The 18,464-nt window shown below is 38.4% G+C and overlaps 1 pseudogene; it reads left to right on the forward strand.

Annotated features, from left to right (window-relative positions):
- The first annotated feature begins 3,065 nt into the window (after window positions 1-3,065).
- LOC136398400 (small ribosomal subunit protein eS26 pseudogene) overlaps window positions 3,066-18,464 on the forward strand; it is a 138,020-nt pseudogene continuing 122,621 nt past the window's right edge.

An 18,464-nucleotide genomic window follows, 5' to 3' on the forward strand; every position in this document is an offset into this window, starting at 1 on the left:
CCCAGCTATCCCACTTTTAGGAATATACCCCAAGAACACCATATCATTGATTCAAAAGGAGAAATGCACCCCCATGTTTATGGCAGTATTGTTCACAATAGCGAAGATCTGGAAACAACCCAGCAGTACCTCTTGATCTGTAATCAGGCACATGGCTCCAAACAAAATCCAAGGAAATGAGTTTACATGGTCAAAAACAGAGCAGGAAGACTGTAGCCAAAATGGTTCTCTTTAGTAGAAAAGAACTAGATGGCCAGTGTTTACAAACACTGGCATAAAAAGCATAACAGCTATTTCAGCATGCTTACTATCTGTTCGCAGAACTTTCACAAGACAGAGGATAACTCTTAAGCAGAATCTTCAAATGTGTCTTTACTCTTATTTCAGTCAAATTAAACTTTTTATGGAATAAAGAAAACATTTGGAAACAGTATCCATTTTACTTTTGTATCTCTAGAAGAGGTGAGTTCTAGAGTAAGGTGAGAGGGAGAAGGCAACAAAAGAAAGTGGAAATAGGTCAAAATATTTTTTTAAGGGCCCTGGCCGGTTGGCTCAGCGGTAGAGTGTCGGCCTGGCGTGCGGGGGACCCGGGTTCAATTCCCGGCCAGGGCACATAGGAGAAGCCCCCATTTGCTTCTCCACCCCCCCCCTCCTTCCTCTCTGTCTCTTTCTTCCCCTCCCGCAGCCAAGGCTCCATTGGAGCAAAGATGGCCTGGGCGCTGGGGATGGCTCCTTGGCCTCTGCCCCAGGCGCTCGAGTGGCTCTGGTCGCGGCAGAGCGACGCCCCGGAGGGGCAGAGCATCGCCCCCTGGTGGGCGTGCCGGGTGGATCCCGGTCGGGGGCATGCGGGAGTCTGTCTGACTGTCCCTCCCTGTTTCCAGCTTCAGAAAAATACAAAAAAAAAAATAAATAAATTTTTTTAAGTAACACAAAGAAGAAGGAGCAGGAGTCAACAATAACCCACTGAGTAACAGTTATATATTTTGATGTTTGTTTTGTATGCACTAAATTGGCTGGAATCTCCTTCAGTCCTGCTGAAGTGGACTGAGCATCTCTCATAATAGTGGTATTTCCAACCTATATTATATTAAGAATCCAATGCCATTTCACTGCTAGGCATGAAAAAGAGAAACAGGGTAGAGGAAATATACACTCTTTCATCGCACAGTTGAAGGCTGAGGGCAAAGATAACAGAAGTATTGGAACCAAAACAGAAAATATGGCATAGTGACTTCTGAGCTCATCAACTGAGTTTTAAAACTATTGCATCATATCTTAACGATGAGAACACAACTAAATTAGGCTTCTAATCAATAGGGTGTGTGTGAGGGTGTGTGTGTGTGTGTGCGCACGCACACGCGTGCGCTTATCTCTCTCTCTAGATTTACTTTAAGGAATTGGCTGAAAAAATTGTGGAGGTCAAGCAGTTCAAAAGCTACAGAACAGGTCAGCAGGTTGGACACTTGGGGAAGAGTTGATATTCAAAGTCAGTCTAGAGATTGAATTCCTTCTTTCTCAATGACCTGTCTTTTCTCTTAGGGTCTTCAACAGATTGGTTGAGGATAATCTGCTTTACTCAAAGGCTCCTGGTCTAAATGTTAATAATATCTAAAAACTAACTTCACAGCAACATAATGACTGATGTTTGACCAAACATTTGGATATCACAGACTATTTAAACTGATACAGAATTAACCATCACAAAAACCAAACACTTAAAAAAAATGCAGAGAGAACCCAGAAACAAGTAAAAAATGAGTCTATCCGATGATAAAGTGGTGTCATATTGAATATAATTTTTTTCTAAACATACTACTCATTAACAAAAAGAGCATCAACGTAAATGTAGTTATACCACACTGGGTGGGAGTAAGCTTCCTGTTTAAAAACAACAACAAAAAAAGGTATCAGATTTCATATGTTTTCTCAATCAGGTAAACATTTTGCAGTATCTTTCTTCCAAGCCAGCTTTCACTGAGACATTCTATTTTTTTTTTATTTATTCATTTTAGAGAGGAGAGACAGAGAGAATGGAGAGACAGAGAGAGAGAAGGGGGGGAGGAGCTGGAAGCATCAACTCCCATATGTGCCTTGACCAGGCAAGCCCAGGGTTTCGAACCGGCGACCTCAGCATTTCCAGATCGACGCTTTATCCACTGCGCCACCACAGGTCAGGCGAGACATTCTATTTTTTTAAAGGACCATTAGTGCCTGTGGCTACCTTGTTGTTACTGCAATAATTCTAAACTATGCCTGAATCTCAGCCAAAATCTTCATCACTTGGCCAACACACTTAACCTGGTTTCCTGTAATTCTTCCACTGCAACTGTGTTTGCAATCAGCATTTCACTTTGTTGTTCTACAGACTCTCTATACTATTCACACTTTGTAGCCACATTTATTTTCTTCTCATCTATAACCATTTTATATTTTTATTTTGCCTATTAACCAAGCATTACAATCATTCACAGATCAAGATAGCCTCTACCTAACCTATTAATCAAGTTCATCTATGAATTCTCTGACTATTCTTACCAATAGTAAGTGCTCATTAAGTGTTTTTTCATTAAATACTTATAATGTAAGAAGGTAACAATATCAATGCTACTATTGCAATAAATTCAGCTCAATTAAATCTTTTCAAACTTGGCTGATACAAAAATAAAAGAAGAAATATACAGCTAGTGCTCGACTTACGACCACGACTGGTTCCAACAGACCAGTTGTAACACGATTTGGTCGTAAGTTGAGTAGGTTATATATGTTCAGTACTGTAAAATGATGTTATAAAAATCTTTAAGTCATATTTTATCATAATTTTCTTTCATTATTGTTATATATCATAATTTGCTTTGTTCATTTTATGCCATTTGTATCATCTCTACACCATTTTGTTTCTTATTTTTACATTCGTCAGGTTTAAGTAAAACACTGCATTACCAGTACAACTGGTTTAATATTTGCAAAGACAATTTCCTCTTGGTAGACATCTTGGGAATCTTTGATGAAAAATATCCAAGACACAAAACACAAATTGCTGTACTGAGTCTGGGATAACAGTTGAAATGGTGCACTCAGAGATGGTAGTGCTGCCGGAAGCTGATCCGCACTGTCATCCACCCAGCGGGGCAACGCTTGTGCTGCCAGACGTGGAGCAGTCGTGGCTAGTGATTGTGGTTGTAAAGTCGAATGGTCGTAAGTTGCATAGGTCGTAAGTCAATCAATATTTGTATCATCCAAGGAATTGCATTGTTGTTTAATGAGTACACAAATGATTTATAGTTATAGAATCATGAAAGTTTATTTTTAATAAACAAAATAATCTATTGAGTCCATAATTTATATACCAAGAATGGGCTAGGCTCGAGGTAACATCAGAGATAGAATCACAATCTAGTAGGAGAGAAAAAAATATGAAACAAAAACAATACACATTTCAATATGATACCTGTATAGTAGATGAGCAAAATGTTTAAGAACCATCTCATGCTTTTTAAATCTGAAGACAGCACAGCTCCAGATTTCACCTAGAAATCAAGCTCTCAGGCCAGGACTTTTGTTTTTGTGTGTGTGTGTTTTTGTTTTTTTTTGTAGAGAACTGGCCCAGCCCGGAAGCTGTAGAACATTAATCTCACCATTAAGGCCTTGACATTGCTGAGATCTTTACCACCAGTGAGCAGCAATTATTTTTGTAGCAGAGGGCCATGTACAGAGAATTGATTCTGCAGTGCATATGAAGATCCCCTATTAGCCTCACTTGATAAGTGGGAGCTGTGCTTACGCAGCGGTGGAGGTTACAATTGCCCAATCTAACAGCCTCTCTTTATGCATAAACATCATTTCTGCTATCACTAATGAAAAAGGGTTCCACAGTGCTGCGGAAAATAGAGCCCATAGTCTTGTGATAAATCTGTCAAATGTGTCATGCTCTCTGAGAAGAGCAGCGCCACGGCTGATTAAATGAGCAACCCGGTGTACAGTACAATAATGCATCAAAGCACTTCAGTGCAGACAGCCGGTGGAAAGCTCAGGGACACAGACCAGGGCTTAACGGGTTAGTCATTAGAAGAAAACCAGTAAAAATCTCCCTACGGAAATGTCATAGACATCTCTCATTAGCATGCCCTTCACCTCCCTTCCCTTCCCTGTCTTCTTTTGGTCACTCTCCTAGAACCAAACTTGTAAGTCTGGACGAGGTGTTCTACAGCCATAACATAGTTGATCTGTGGTTTGGGAGATTGAACACAGGTTTACAATCTATGTCTGGCTGTCCTTCAACATCATAACCACAGGACAGGCCATGCCTGACAGACTCACAGATCAGAGCTTTCCCTGGATGCTCCCTGACTCCCTTTGCACATCTTTCCCACACCGCACTGTCTTATTGTGACATAAAATACCCTATTTCCCCATGTATAAGATGCCCCCATGTATAAGATGCACCTTAATTTTGGGGCCTGAAATTTGAAAAAAAAAAGTATTATATAAAGTTATTGAACTCAAGTTTTATTCATCATAAAATTCATACAACCTCTCATCACTGTCAAAACTCCCATCCATGAGCTTGTCCTCATCTGTGTCTGATGACGAATCACTGTCTTCCTATATTGCCTCATCCTCAGTTCCATCTATGACATTTGAAATGCCACAACCACTGTATACGATGCACCCAGTTTTTAGACCCCAAGTTTTTCAAAACGGTGTATCTTATACATGGGGAATATAGTATATACCCGTATTTGGTCTTTGTCCCTGATTTCTGGCACAAAACTCCTTAAAACCTTGGAATTTCTTGAGTGACAAAGATGAGAGGAACATCTTTTTTTATTCTTCTTTTATATCATTTTTACAAGATGCCTCCTTCAACCACACCAGAGTTTATGCTAATGAGTTGATTATTGAAGGGGGTTGGGTTACCAGAAGAACGGACCAAGTAATTAGAGAGTTGGAACCTTTAGCCCCACCCCTAACTCTGGGGAAGAAAAGGGGCTGGAGATTGAATTCAGTCACCAGTGGTCAATGATTTGATCACTAATGCCTACATAATGAAACCTTCATTAAACCCCTAATTGGTAGGATTGTGAGAGCTTCTGGGTTAGTGAACACAACAAGGGTGGCACCCCCAGAAGGGTGTGGAAGCCTCTCCCTTTCCCCATACCTTGCCCTGTGTCTCTCTTCCATTTGGCTGTTCTTGAGTTGTATCCTTTATAACATGTCTGTACTAGTAAGTAAAGGGTTTTCCTGAGTTTTGTAAGCTGTTCTAACAAATTATCAAATCTAAGAAGGGGAACATGAAAGCCCCCCAATATACAGCTGGTCAGTCAAAAATACAGAAGGTATGGACTTGTGACTGGCATCTGAGGTGGGGATCAGTCTTGTGGGACTGAACTTCTAACATGTGGAGACTGTGGTAACTCCAGGTACTATCAGGAGTGAATTAAACTGTAGGACACCTAGTTGGTGTCTGTACATAACTAAACTACCTAGTGTGAAAAACCCAGATATCTGGTGTCAGAAACATCGTAAGTAGTAAGAAAACATTTTTTCCCTTACACATGTATCCTGGGCACTCACACCATTCCACAAGTTTCATCAAAAGTCTACCACAATTCCATCTGAGCTCCTATCTCTCATATCGCCCCATGGCCTTGATTTGTGTATTGCCTAACCTCCTTTCCCTTTGCTCTTTTTCCTCCTGAAAGATACAAAAGGAAATTGCACTGTACTAGAAAAGATTAATGTATGGTTACAATGGCCACCCATATAAAAGTATCTTCAGGTAAAAGAACAGAAAATATATGCATGAGGTGTAACTATGACTAGAAGGAAAAGTGGGAGGGGTATAAGATTGATGAATGTACAAGGGACATTTCGGTTCTGCTTCAGATAATACCACACTAACTCCACCAGCTTGAGGTGGGCAGATCCAGTTAAAGATTTCTTGTAAACAATACACAAGAATATATTACAAAGAAAATTTGAAAAAGACAGTTCTTGAAAGATTTTTATTTATTCTTACTTTTTAAATTTAGCGAGTGTGATAGAGAGAGACAGAGAGAGACACACAGGAGAGAGATGTGAAACATCAACTTCTAATTGCTTCACTTTAATTGTTCATTGATTGCTTCTCATATGTGCCTTGACAAGGAGGCTCCAGCCAAACCAGTGACCCCTTACTCAAACCAGTGCCCTTGGGCTCAAGCCAACAACCTTGCACTTCAAGCAATGACCTTTTGTGCTCAAGCCAGTGATCATGGGATCATATCTCTGATCCCACGCTCAAGCTGGCAATCCTGAGCTCAAGCTGGTGAGTCTGTTCAAGCCAGATGGGTCTGTACAAGCCAGCAACCTCAGGATTGTGAACCTGTGTCCTCAGTGTCCCAGGTTTATGCTCTATCCACTGTTCTACCACTTGATTAGGCTTGAAAGCTTTTTAGATTATTAACTTATTTATGTGCTTACTCATTCATTCATTTATTCATTCATATCACCTATATTTAGAGTTCATTATATAGATATTGTTATAGACACTGGGGATCCAATGTCTGCTGGAGATATCTTTTCTGTCCTCAAGGAATTTATGGTCTATAATGAAATCACAGAACACTTTTTTTTCTGTAAATGACCAGAGAGTAAATATGTTAGGCTTTGCAAACCATTGGTTTTCTGTTGCAAGTTCTTAATTTCCACTGTAGCACCAATACAGCCATAGGTAATATGTAAATGAGAAAGCATAACTATGTTCCAATAAAACTTTTTTAAGGAGACTGCAATTTAAACTTTATTTATATTTTATATGTCACACAGTATCATTCTTGTTTTGACTTTTTCCATCCATTTAAAAATGTGCAAGTTGCCCTAGCCAGTTTGCTAAGTGGTAGAACATTGGCCTGGCATGTGGATGCCCCAGGTTCAATTCCTGGTCAGGGTACACAGGAGAAGTAAACATCTTCTTCTCTACCCCTCCTTCCCTTTCTCTCTCTCTCTCTTCCTCTCCCACAGCCATGGCTCAATTGGTTTGAGCACATGGGCCCTGGGTGCTAAGGATGGCTCTTTGGAGTCTCCATCTCAAGTGCTAAAAATAGCTCAGTTGCGTGCATGGCCCCAGATAGGCAGAGCATTGGCCTGGATGGGGGTTGCCAGGTGGGTCCCAGTCATGGCAAATGCAGGAGTCTGTCTCTATCTCCCCTCCTCTCACTTGGAAAAGAAGAAAAAAGAAAAAAAAGAAAAAAATGTAAAAGCTCACATGTCATACAAAACAGGAGGCGAGCTGGATTTGGCCCATGAACTCTAGTTTGTCAATGCCTGGTGTACATGGGGAGGCCCAGAAGTCAGCAGACCTTTTCCTATGAGGACTTGACAAGAAGAAAAGAAGTTCATGTCAATTAATAGGTCCAGTGGTACAAGGCAAGCCCTGGGTTTGACTGTTACCTATCAATAGAAATCCACAGTGTTGCTAGAGAGAGGTCCCAAAAGTATTTCTCCCCAGGAATAGACAGTGCTCTTGGTGGCATTATTCTTCATCTATAAAATGAGATTAATTCTCCTTAACTCTTGCTTTTGTTGCAAAGATTAGAAATAATGCTTCTAAAATACCTAGAATGCTGCCAGAAATATTCACTTTATACAGGCTGCTGTTAAAAAAAAAAGACTAAAAAACAAACAAACAAAAAAACTTTGCTGTTAAGAATGCTGCACGGAGCATTTGGCAGATGGTCCTTCCATTTCAGTTTGTATAAGGGCACCAAGGAGAACAGAAGTTTGTGTCTGGTTTGTTGACTGGTGGGTCCATACCTTCAAGATAAAATTTCGTTATTACTATCATTATTACTTTAACATTTATTACCCTTGTTTAATTTTGGCTGCAGGTCTGCTCATTCATCTTCTTCTTTTAACTATTATTTCAAATATAAACAGAAAGACTGTGTAGATGGGGGGTTAGTCTTGCCCATAGCTTAAGTCCCAAGGAGAAAAGAAACATACATACAGGTACTCTTCTCCATTCCTACCCTGAAAAGATCTGTTTTGGATTGCAGTAGTATCCTTGGCCTCAAAACAGCCCTTTTGCTAGGTAGATTGAATGTTTGTACCCCTACCCAATTCCTGTGATAAAGCTTAATCCTCAATGTGGTAGTATTAAAAGGTGGATATTTAGAAGGTGATTAGGTTATGAGGGTGGAGTCTACATGAATGGGATTAGCACCTTTATAAAAGAGACCCCAGAGAGCTCTCTCTGCAATGTATGGAGACAGCTGTAAGATAACCATCTATGAACCAGAAAGAGGGCTCCCACCAGACATCCAATCTGCCCTGATCTTTTATAGCCCAGCCTCTGGAACTGTGAGAAATAAATTTTTGGTGTTTATAAAGCACCCAGTCTATGATAATTTGTTATAGCAGCACAAACAAATCAAGAAACCTTGCCCTGTCACCTTCACACACACACACACACACACACACACACACACACACACACACACACTTCACACACACTTACTGGTCCCAAACAGAATAATAAATTCAGCCTTAATTACAGCAGAATATTCCTGAACCTCTACATTTTCTTCATACTGAGTACATGAAATCTGCACTTTATGAGAAAAAGTTTCCACTAAAACTGTCCGTTATCCATATTGTTTAAATCTTAGCTAATACCCAGTGGTTTCTAAATTATTGCTCTTCTTATGTATTTTATTCTATTTTACTTTAAGGTTTGATTTATTTGTTTTACAAAGAGGAGAGAAAAAGAGAGCACAAGTGGGGGAAAGAGCAGGAAGCATCAGCTCATAGCAGTTGCTTCCCGTTGAGCCTTGATAGGCAAGCCCTGGGTTTCAAACTGACAACCTTAGCATTCCAGGTCAACACTTTATCCACTGCACGGCTGCAGGTCAGGCCATTCTTTTTATGTATTTTAAATAACATTATATGACTCATATGAATTGGTGGAAAGCATATCAGTCCTTAGAATTATACAATTAGCAGATCCCTTCTTATGTTGAAGCAATGCTCTTATGAAGACCAGGTTAGGGTAATGTTAATAAATAGCTGGACCTACTGGGTAATTGTCAGAAATAACACTTTGGCATTAGCCATATTAAAATAAAACTAGTGTATTTTTTTTCTCTATCACTCCACATTCCTAGCCCAGTCTACCCCTCATCTTCCTGCTCAGTAGCTGTCAGCCTTCTCTCTGTCTATGAGTCTGCCTCCATTTTGCTTGTTAGTTCATTTTGTTCATTAGATTCCACATATGAGTGAAATCATACAGTACTTATCTTTCTCTGACTGGCTTATTTCACTTAGCATCATGATCTCCAGGTCCATCTATGCTGTTGCAAAAGGAAAACAAAAAAGGAAAAGAACTTATGGACATGAACAGTAGTGTGGTGATTGCCAAGAACAGGGGTTGGGAACCTTTTTGGCTGAGAGAGCCATGAACGCCACATATTTTAAAATGTAATTCCGTGAGAGCCATACAACGACCCGTGTACGTTACGCATTATCCAATAAAAATTTGGTGTTGTCCCGGAGGACAGCTGTGATTGGCTGCAGCCACCCACAACCATGAACATGAGCAGTAGAAAATGAATGGATTCTAATACGTGAGAATGTTTTATATTTTTAATGTTATTATTTTTTTATTAAAGATTTGTCTGCAAGCCAGATGCAGCCATCAAAAGAGCCACATCTGGCTCGCGAGCCATAAGTTCCCGACCCCTGGCCAAGGAGGAGAAGGTGGAGGAGGGTATGGGGGGAGATAAGTGGTGATTGATAAAAACTTGACTTGGGGGGTGAACACACAGTGCAGTGTATGGAGAGATGTGTTGTAGAGTTCGGAACCTGAAACCAGTATGATTATGTTAATTAGTGTCACTCTAATAAATACAATTTAAAAAAACTAGTGCATTTCACAAATATTTTCCAGTTGAGCAGGATTTGTACTTATGTATTTATGTATTTACTTATGTATTTGTATTTTTCTGAAGTGAGAAGCAGGGAGGCAGAGAGACAGACTCCCTCATGCACTCAACCAGGATCCACCCGGCATGCCCACCAGGGGGCGATGCTCTGCACATCTGGGGCATTGTACCACTGCAACTGGAGCCATTCTAGCACCTGAGGCAGAGGCCATGGAGCCATCCTCAGCACCAGGGCCAACTTTGCTTCAAGGGAGCCATGGCTGCAGGATGGAAAGAGAGAGAGACAGAATGAAGAGGGGGAAGGGTGGAGAAGCAGATGGGCATTTCTCCTGTGTGCCCTGGCCAGGAATCGAACCCACAGGACTTCCACATACCTGGCCAATGCTCTACCACTGAGCCAACCAACCAGGGCCGAGCAGGAATTTTAAAAACAGAACACCTCAATCTGGAAAAATATTTTTTTATATTATTTTACTTATTCATTTTAAAAAGGAGATAGAGAGGGAGGGAGAGAGAGAGGAGAGAGAGAGAGAGAGAGACAGAGAGAGAGAAGGGGGAGGAGCAGGAAGCATCAACTCCCATATGTGCCTTGACCAGGCAAGCCCAGGGTTTCAAACTGGCGACCTCAGCATTTCCAGGTCGATGCTTTATCCACTGCGCCACCACAGGTCAGGCTGGGAAAATATTTTTACACTTAATCATTTTAAAAAAAAAGATATTGAGTATACCTAATTTCATACTTGGCATTATGCTGAATATATGAGGTACATAATTCTCTCATAGCACTCTAGAACTAAATAGCACTATTGTTTTTACTATAAAGATAAGGTAAATGTAGGATTAAAAGAGTGACTAGCCCACAATTTCACAGCTAATAAATAATGAATCTGGTATTCAAATTTTGATCTGTCTGACTTAACCACAAATGGGGCTAATAGCTAAACAACATTGTTTCTCATGAACCAATTTGTCCCCATGAGTCCAGAAAAAGCATGACAAGTTTTATAAAGTCAGATGCTCTAGGGCAGGGGTCCCCAAACTTTTTACACAGGGGGCAAGTTCACTGTTCCTCAGACCATTGGAGGGCCAGACTATAAAAAAAACTACGAACAAATTCCTATGCACACTGCACATATCTTATTTTAAAGTAAAAACCAAAACGGGAACAAATACAATATTTAAAATAAAGAACAAGTAAATTTAAATCAACAAACTGACCAGTATTTCAGTGGGAACTATGCTCCTCTCACTGACCACCAATGAAAGAGGTGCCCCTTTCGGAAGTGCAGCAGGGCTGGATACATGGCCTCAGCGGGCCGCATGCGGCCTGCGGGTCGTAGTTTGGGGAACCCTGCTCTAAAGTTCTTAGATGGTTTAAGTGTCTAATTGGTAATAATGGCGCTTGCATTCTTTTTGTTTGTTTGTTTGTTTTTAGGTTAAAGCTTTCATACAATATATCCAGAATCCTAAGATCTTCTCTGAGTACTTGTTCAAGGACATTAAGAAATTAACTCTATTTTGATGAAGTAAATAGCCTTATTTATAACCATTCTCACAGCCCATCTGCATAGGTAAAAGAACAGTTGTGTCCAAACATTTCACAACACTCTGTATGTCTGGCAGTTAAAGCCTTCTCTGAATTACAATTTCAGTTATAACTTCAGTTTTTATCGTCTATATAAAATATATACTAACTTCTGTTTTTTGGAAGAACTTTGCATCTGTTACAAAGTACCTGAACACATTGTTTATCATATTATCTAATATCCTTTATATAAAGATCCAATGATAGCTTCCTTCCAGAATTTGTTTTATAATTTTCTTTCCAAAATAACTTGTAGCCTCCTGAATTACTATTCAATAACATCTAACCCACTGGGTTTTCTATATTGTTTTTTGCCAAGCCTATATTGTGCTTTGTCCTTTCTGAAACACAGAGTGAAATTCAGTCTCACCTACAGTAAAAAATTAATCACAAGTTTTTGTTTAATTTTTCTCCTGTTTCTCTAAATGATCTTAGATACATCTGCTATTTTTTAACGTCCAATTGCATTTATATTCTAATGTAAAATATTGCTTATACTACAGAGTAAGATCAATAGATAACTTGAAGATAGATGGGTGAATAGCTGCACATACATCATAAATATATACAGTCGTAGATAGTGTGGTGAAAATAAAGTTGAAGATGGGAATTTGATTGATTAGTAAGCAACTACTTGCATAGAAAACAAAACAAAAACTCTTCTTCATTGTAATATGGTGTCTGCCAAAACACTGGCCAGCCATTTGTCACAAACAAAACAAAAGTGTTTAGTAAGTATGTCCAAGCCATCACTTCATTGGAAAAGCAACCTAAAATGCTTATTACATCAATTAGTTCCCAGAGGAAACACTTTGAAAGACAGTAAATGAAGAACCAGCCACTCCTTCATCCAACTGAGAACACTAGGAGGTATCCCATTAAGTATGAGGAGGTAACATTATCGCTATCTCTGTGTCACTTTCTGAGTATGAGACTAACTTGTTTTCACACATACAAAGCCTTGTTAGATTATTGAGTCAATGTTCATACCATACCTGCCAATCCTTATTATTCCCTTCTATTATATTGAAATAAAGGCCACATCTTAAAATAAAGAAACAAGTTCTAAATCAATGTGATACATTTGTCACTGTTATGAAATTGAGTTTTAAAATATGCCCTATCTACAATTCAGGTCTGCCAAGTGGATGGTGGTATCTGTCCCAGTAGAGCCCAAGCTCTATGTCAATCAGGCATCCCTGATTCGACTTCCCCGGGCAGTGGGACACCCTGCTTATTAGCAGGGCTGGCAGCCTCTTCGAGATGACTCTTGAGGCAGCTATGAGGATGCTACTCTTAAATGCCACCAGAGGAAAGACACGACCGACACACAAATTAGTTGTAATAATCACACAGGCAGTTTATTACTCACAAATCCTTTTGGCGTGCCTGGGTACAGCTTAAGGGGGCCCCGTCAGCATGCTCCTCTCTGCTGGCTTTGGTCAGAGCTCAGAGTGGTGTGGAGACAGTCCACATCAACGTTAGAGTCTGGGCGACTACTGCAGCAGGGGGCCCCTCAGCTTTACTACCCTTTCTGGCCAATGCCTTCTAACAGGTGTCAATCTACAGGATTATCACCTCAAGCCACCTTTTTGTGACTGCCTCGTGGGGAACCCCCTTTATGACAATCTACTGAAATGTTTACATTAAACCACTTTTTAAGATGTTTTTATTTTCATTAATTTACAAAGTTAATGTAAATAACACCAAGCCACTTCTTATCTATGTATAACTTCACACACATACTAACTGGGCTCTGCTTGTAATTCAGAGTTTGTTTATCACATTACAGAGTTATGGCACTAAGCCACTATATTAATTCCTATCCAATTAGCACAACTTTACTTAATTCTAATAATTATTTTTAATATCCTTTTAATTACTTTTATATATCTCCCATATTTTTATATTTCTATATATTTAATTACTATAACCTTATATTATACAACAGTATCTATTTGAAATAGGTAGATATCATCCAGTTGTAGATAATTATGGGAAGAGTAATAGGTGAAAGCAAATTAGCCAGCTGGTGATACTTATTAACAAAACATATATACAGTATTTCCCCATATATAAGACTCACCTTAATTTGGGAGCTCAAAATTTGAAAAAAAAATGTATTACATAGTTATTTTTTTTTAAATAAATTTTTATTAATGGTAATGGGATGACATTAATAAATCAGGGTACATATATTCAAAGAAAACATGTCTAGGTTATTTTGTCATTAAATTATGTTGCATACCCCTCGCCCAAAGTCAGATTGTCCTTCGCCACCCTCTATCTAGTTCTCTGTGCCCCTCCCCCTCCCCCTAACTCTCCCCCTGTCCTCCCTCCCCCTACCCCTGGTAACCACCACACTCTTGTCCATGTCTCTTAGTCTCATTTTTATGTTCCACCAATGTATGGAATCATGTAGTTCTTGTTTTTTTCTGATTTACTTATTTCACTCCTTATAATGTTATCAAGATCCCACCATTTTGCTGTAAATGATCTGATGTCATCATTTCTTATGGCTGAGTAGTATTCCATAGTGTATATGTGCCACATCTTCTTTATCCAGTCTTCTATTGAAGGGCTTTTTGGTTGTTTCCATGTCCTGGCCACTGTGAACAGTGCTGCAATGAACATGGGGCTACATGTGTCTTCACGTATCAATGTTTCTGAGGTTTTGGGGTATATACCCAGTAGAGGGATTGCTGGGTCATAAGGTAGTTCTATTTGCAGTTTTTTGAGGAACCACCATACTTTCCTCCATAATGGTTGTACTACTTTACAGTCCCACCAACAGTGAATGAGGGTTCCTTTTTCTCCACAGCCTCTCCAACATTTGCTATTACCCGTCTTGTTGATAATAGCTAATCTAACAGGGGTGAGGTGGTATCTCATTGTAGTTTTGATTTGCATTTCTCTAATAACTAATGAAGCTGAGCATCTTTTCATATATCTGTTGGCCATTTGTATCTCTTCCTGGGAGAAGTGTCTATTCATGTCCTCTTCCCATTTTTTTATTGGATTGTTTATTTGTTTGTTGTTGAGTTTTATGAGTTCTTTGTAAATTTTGGAAATTAGGCCCTTATCTGAGCTGTTGTTTGAAAATATCATTTCCCATTTAGTTGGCTGTCTGTTTATTTTTATATCAGTTTCTCTTGCTGAGCAAAAACTTTTTATTCTGATGTAGTCCCATTCATTTATCTTTGCCTTCACTTCTCTTGCCATTGGAGTCAAGTTCATAAAACGTTCTTTAAAACCCAGGTCCATGAGTTTAGTACCTATGTCTTCTTCTATGTACTTTATTGTTTCAGGTCTTATATTTAGGTCTTTGATCCATTTTGAATTAATTTTACTACACGGGGACAGGCTGTAGTCGAGTTTCATTCTTTTGCATGTGGCTTTCCAGTTTTCCCAACACCATTTGTTGAAGAGGCTTTCTTTTCTCCATTGTGTGTTGTTGGCCCCTTTATCAAAGATTATTTGACCATATATATGTGGTTTTATTTCTGGGCTTTCTATTCTGTTCCATTGGTCTGAGTGTCTATTTTTCTGCCAATACCATGCTGTTTTGATTATCGTGGCCCTATAATATAGTTTAAAGTCAGGTATTGTAATGCCCCCAGCTTCATTCTTTTTCCTTAGGATTGTTTTGGCTATTCAGGGTTTTTTATAGTTCCATATAAATCTGATGATTTTTTGTTCTATTTCTTTAAAAAATCTCATACGGATTTTGATGGGAATTGCATTAAATTTGTATATTGCTTTGGGTAATATGGCCATTTTGATTATATTTATTCTTCCTATCCAAGAACAAGGAATATTTTTCCATCTCATTGTATCTTTTTCGATTTCCCTTAACAATGCTTTGTAATTTTCATTATATAGGTCCTTTACATTCTTTGTTATGTTTATTCCTAGGTATTTTATTTTTTTTGTTGCAATCGTGAAGGGGATTATTTTTTTGAGTTCGTTTTCTAATATTTCATTGTTGGCATAGAGAAAGGCTATGGACTTCTGTATGTTAATTTTGTATCCTGCGACCTTACTGTATTGGTTTATTGTTTCTAATAATCTTTTTGTGGAGTCCTTCGGGTTTTCGATGTATAGGATCATATCATCAGCAAAAAGTGATACCTTTACTTCTTCTTTTCCGATATGGATGCCTTTTATTTCTTTGTCTTGTCTGATTGCTCTGGCCAGAACTTCTAGCACCACGTTAAATAAGAGTGGAGAGAGTGGACAACCCTGTCTTGTTCCTGATTTAAGGTAGAAAGTCCTCAGTTTTATGCCGTTTAAAATGATGTTGGCTGATGGTTTATCATATATGGCCTTTATCATGTTGAGATATTTTCCTTCTATACCCATTTTGTTGAGAGTCTTAAACATAAAATTGTGTTGTATTTTATCAAAAGCCTTTTCTGCATCTATTGATAAGATCATGTGGTTTTTGTTCTTTGTTTTGTTGATATGGTGTATTACGTTAACCGTTTTGCGTATGTTGAACCATCCTTGAGATTCTGGGATGAATCCCACTTGATCATGATGTATTATTTTTTTAATATGTTGTTGTATTCGGTTTGCCAGTATTTTGTTTAGAATTTTAGCATCTGTATTCATTAGAGATATTGGTCTGTAGTTTTCTTTCTTTGTGCCATCCTTGCCAGGTTTTGGTATGAGGGTTATGTTGGCCTCATAAAATGTGTTTGGAAGTATTGCTTCTTCTTCAATTTTTTGGAAGACTTTGAGTAGAATAGGAACCAAGTCTTCTTTGAATGTTTGATAGAATTCACTAGTATAACCGTCTGGGCCTGGACTTTTATTTTTGGGGAGGTTTTTAATAGTTTTTTCTATTTCCTCCCTGCTGATTGGTCTGTTTAGGCTTTCTGCTTCTTCATGACTCAGTCTAGGAAGGTTGTATTGTTCTAGGAATTTATCCATTTCTTCTAGATTGTTGTATTTGGTGGCATATAATTTTTCATAGTATTCTACAATAATTCTTTGTATATCTATGATGTCTGTGGTGATCCCTCCTCTTTCATTTTGGATTTTATTTATTTGAGTCCTGTGCCTTTTTTCCTTGGTGAGTCTTGCTAAGGGTTTGTCAATTTTGTTGATCTTTTCAAAGAACCAGCTCCTTGTTTTATTGATTTTTTCTATAGTTTTTCTGTTCTCTATTTCATTTATTTCTGCTCTGATTTTTATTATCTCCTTTCTTCGGCTGGTTTTGGGTTGTCTTTGTTCTTCTTTTTCTAGTTCCTAAAGGTGTGAAGTTAAGTGGTTTACTTCGGCTCTCTCTTGTTTGTTCATATATGCCTGAAGTGATATGAACTTCCCTCTTATCACTGCTTTTGCTGCATCCCATAGATTCTGATATGTCGTATTTTCATTTTCATTTGTCTGTATATATCTTTTGATCTCTGCGCTTATTTCTTCTTTGACCCATTCATTTTTTAGAAGTATGTTGTTTAGTTTCCACATTTTTGTGGGTTTTTCCCCCTCTTTTTTGCAGTTGAATTCTAGTTTCCAGGCTTTATGATCAGAAAATATGCTTGGTACAATTTCAATTTTTCTAAATTTGCTGATATTGTCTTTGTGGCCCAACATATGGTCAATTCTTGAGAATGTTCCATGTACACTAGAGAAAAATGTATACTCTGTCGCTTTGGGATGAAGTGTCCTGTAGATGTCTATCATATCCAGGTGTTCTAGTATTTCGTTTAAGGCCACTATATCTTTATTGATTCTCTGTTTGGATGACCGATCTAGAGCCGTCAGCGGAGTATTGAGGTCTCCAAGTATGATTGTATTTTTGTTAGTTTTTGTTTTAAGGTCAATAAGTAGCTGTCTTATATATTTTGGTGCTCCTTGGTTTGGTGCATATATATTAAGGATTGTTATGTCTTCTTGATTCAGTGTCCCCTTAATCATTATAAAGTGACCATTTCTGTCTCTGAGTACTTTTTCTGTCTTGTAGTCAGCATTATCAGATATGAGTATTGCTACACCTGCTTTTTTTTGGGTGTTGTTTGCTTGGAGTATTGTTTTCCAGCCTTTCACTTTGAATTTGTTTTTATCCTTGTTGCTTAGATGTGTTTCTTGTAGGCAGCATATAGTTGGATTTTCTTTTTTAATCCATTCTGCTACTCTGTGTCTTTTTATTGGTAAGTTTAATCCATTTACATTTAGTGTAATTATTGACACTTGTGGGTTCCCTACTGCCATTTTATAAATTGCTTTCTGTTAGTTTTGTATCTAGTTTGATTCTTCTCTTTTGTTTTTCTATCATTTGTTTTTGTTTGTTTGTGTTCCATACTTCTTTCCTCTGTTGCTACCTTTTTTAAGTCATGTGTTTTTGTGGTGGTTTTTTCTAGGGTGGTTACCATTAAGTAATGAAAAGGGTACCTACCATATTCATTGTAGTACCCTATCTTATAAGTATTTCTGCACTTCATCATCCTTTGCTACTGTTAATCTCCATTCTCTCCCCCCTTTTTTTCCTTTGTTGTCACAGTTTAAGTTTGGTTTTATTGTGTTCTTGGTGGAGCTGTTACTTGTGGTGTTGTTTTCTTTTGTTCTTTGAATCTGGTTGGAAAACCCCCTTTAGTATTTCCTGGAGTGGGGGCTTTCTCGTGATAAATTCTCTCATCTTTTCTGTATTTGTGAATGTTTTTATATTTCCTTCATACTTGAAGGATAACTTTGATGGGTATAGTATTCTTGGCTGAAAGTTCCTCTCTTTCAGTGCTTTAAATATTGGGGTCCACTCTCTTCTAGCTTGTAGAGTTTCTGCTGAGAAATCTGATGATAATCTAATAGGCCTTCCTTTATATGTTGTACTCTTCTTTTCCCTGGCTGCCTTGAGAATTTTTTCTTTGTCATTGGTTTGTGTCATCTTTATTATGATGTGCCTTGGAGTGGGTTTGTTGGGGTTAAGAAAACTCGGTGTTCTGTTTGCTTCTTGA

This window comes from Saccopteryx leptura, chromosome 3 (assembly GCF_036850995.1).
Source record: "Saccopteryx leptura isolate mSacLep1 chromosome 3, mSacLep1_pri_phased_curated, whole genome shotgun sequence".
Classification (NCBI taxonomy): Eukaryota; Metazoa; Chordata; class Mammalia; order Chiroptera; family Emballonuridae; genus Saccopteryx; species Saccopteryx leptura.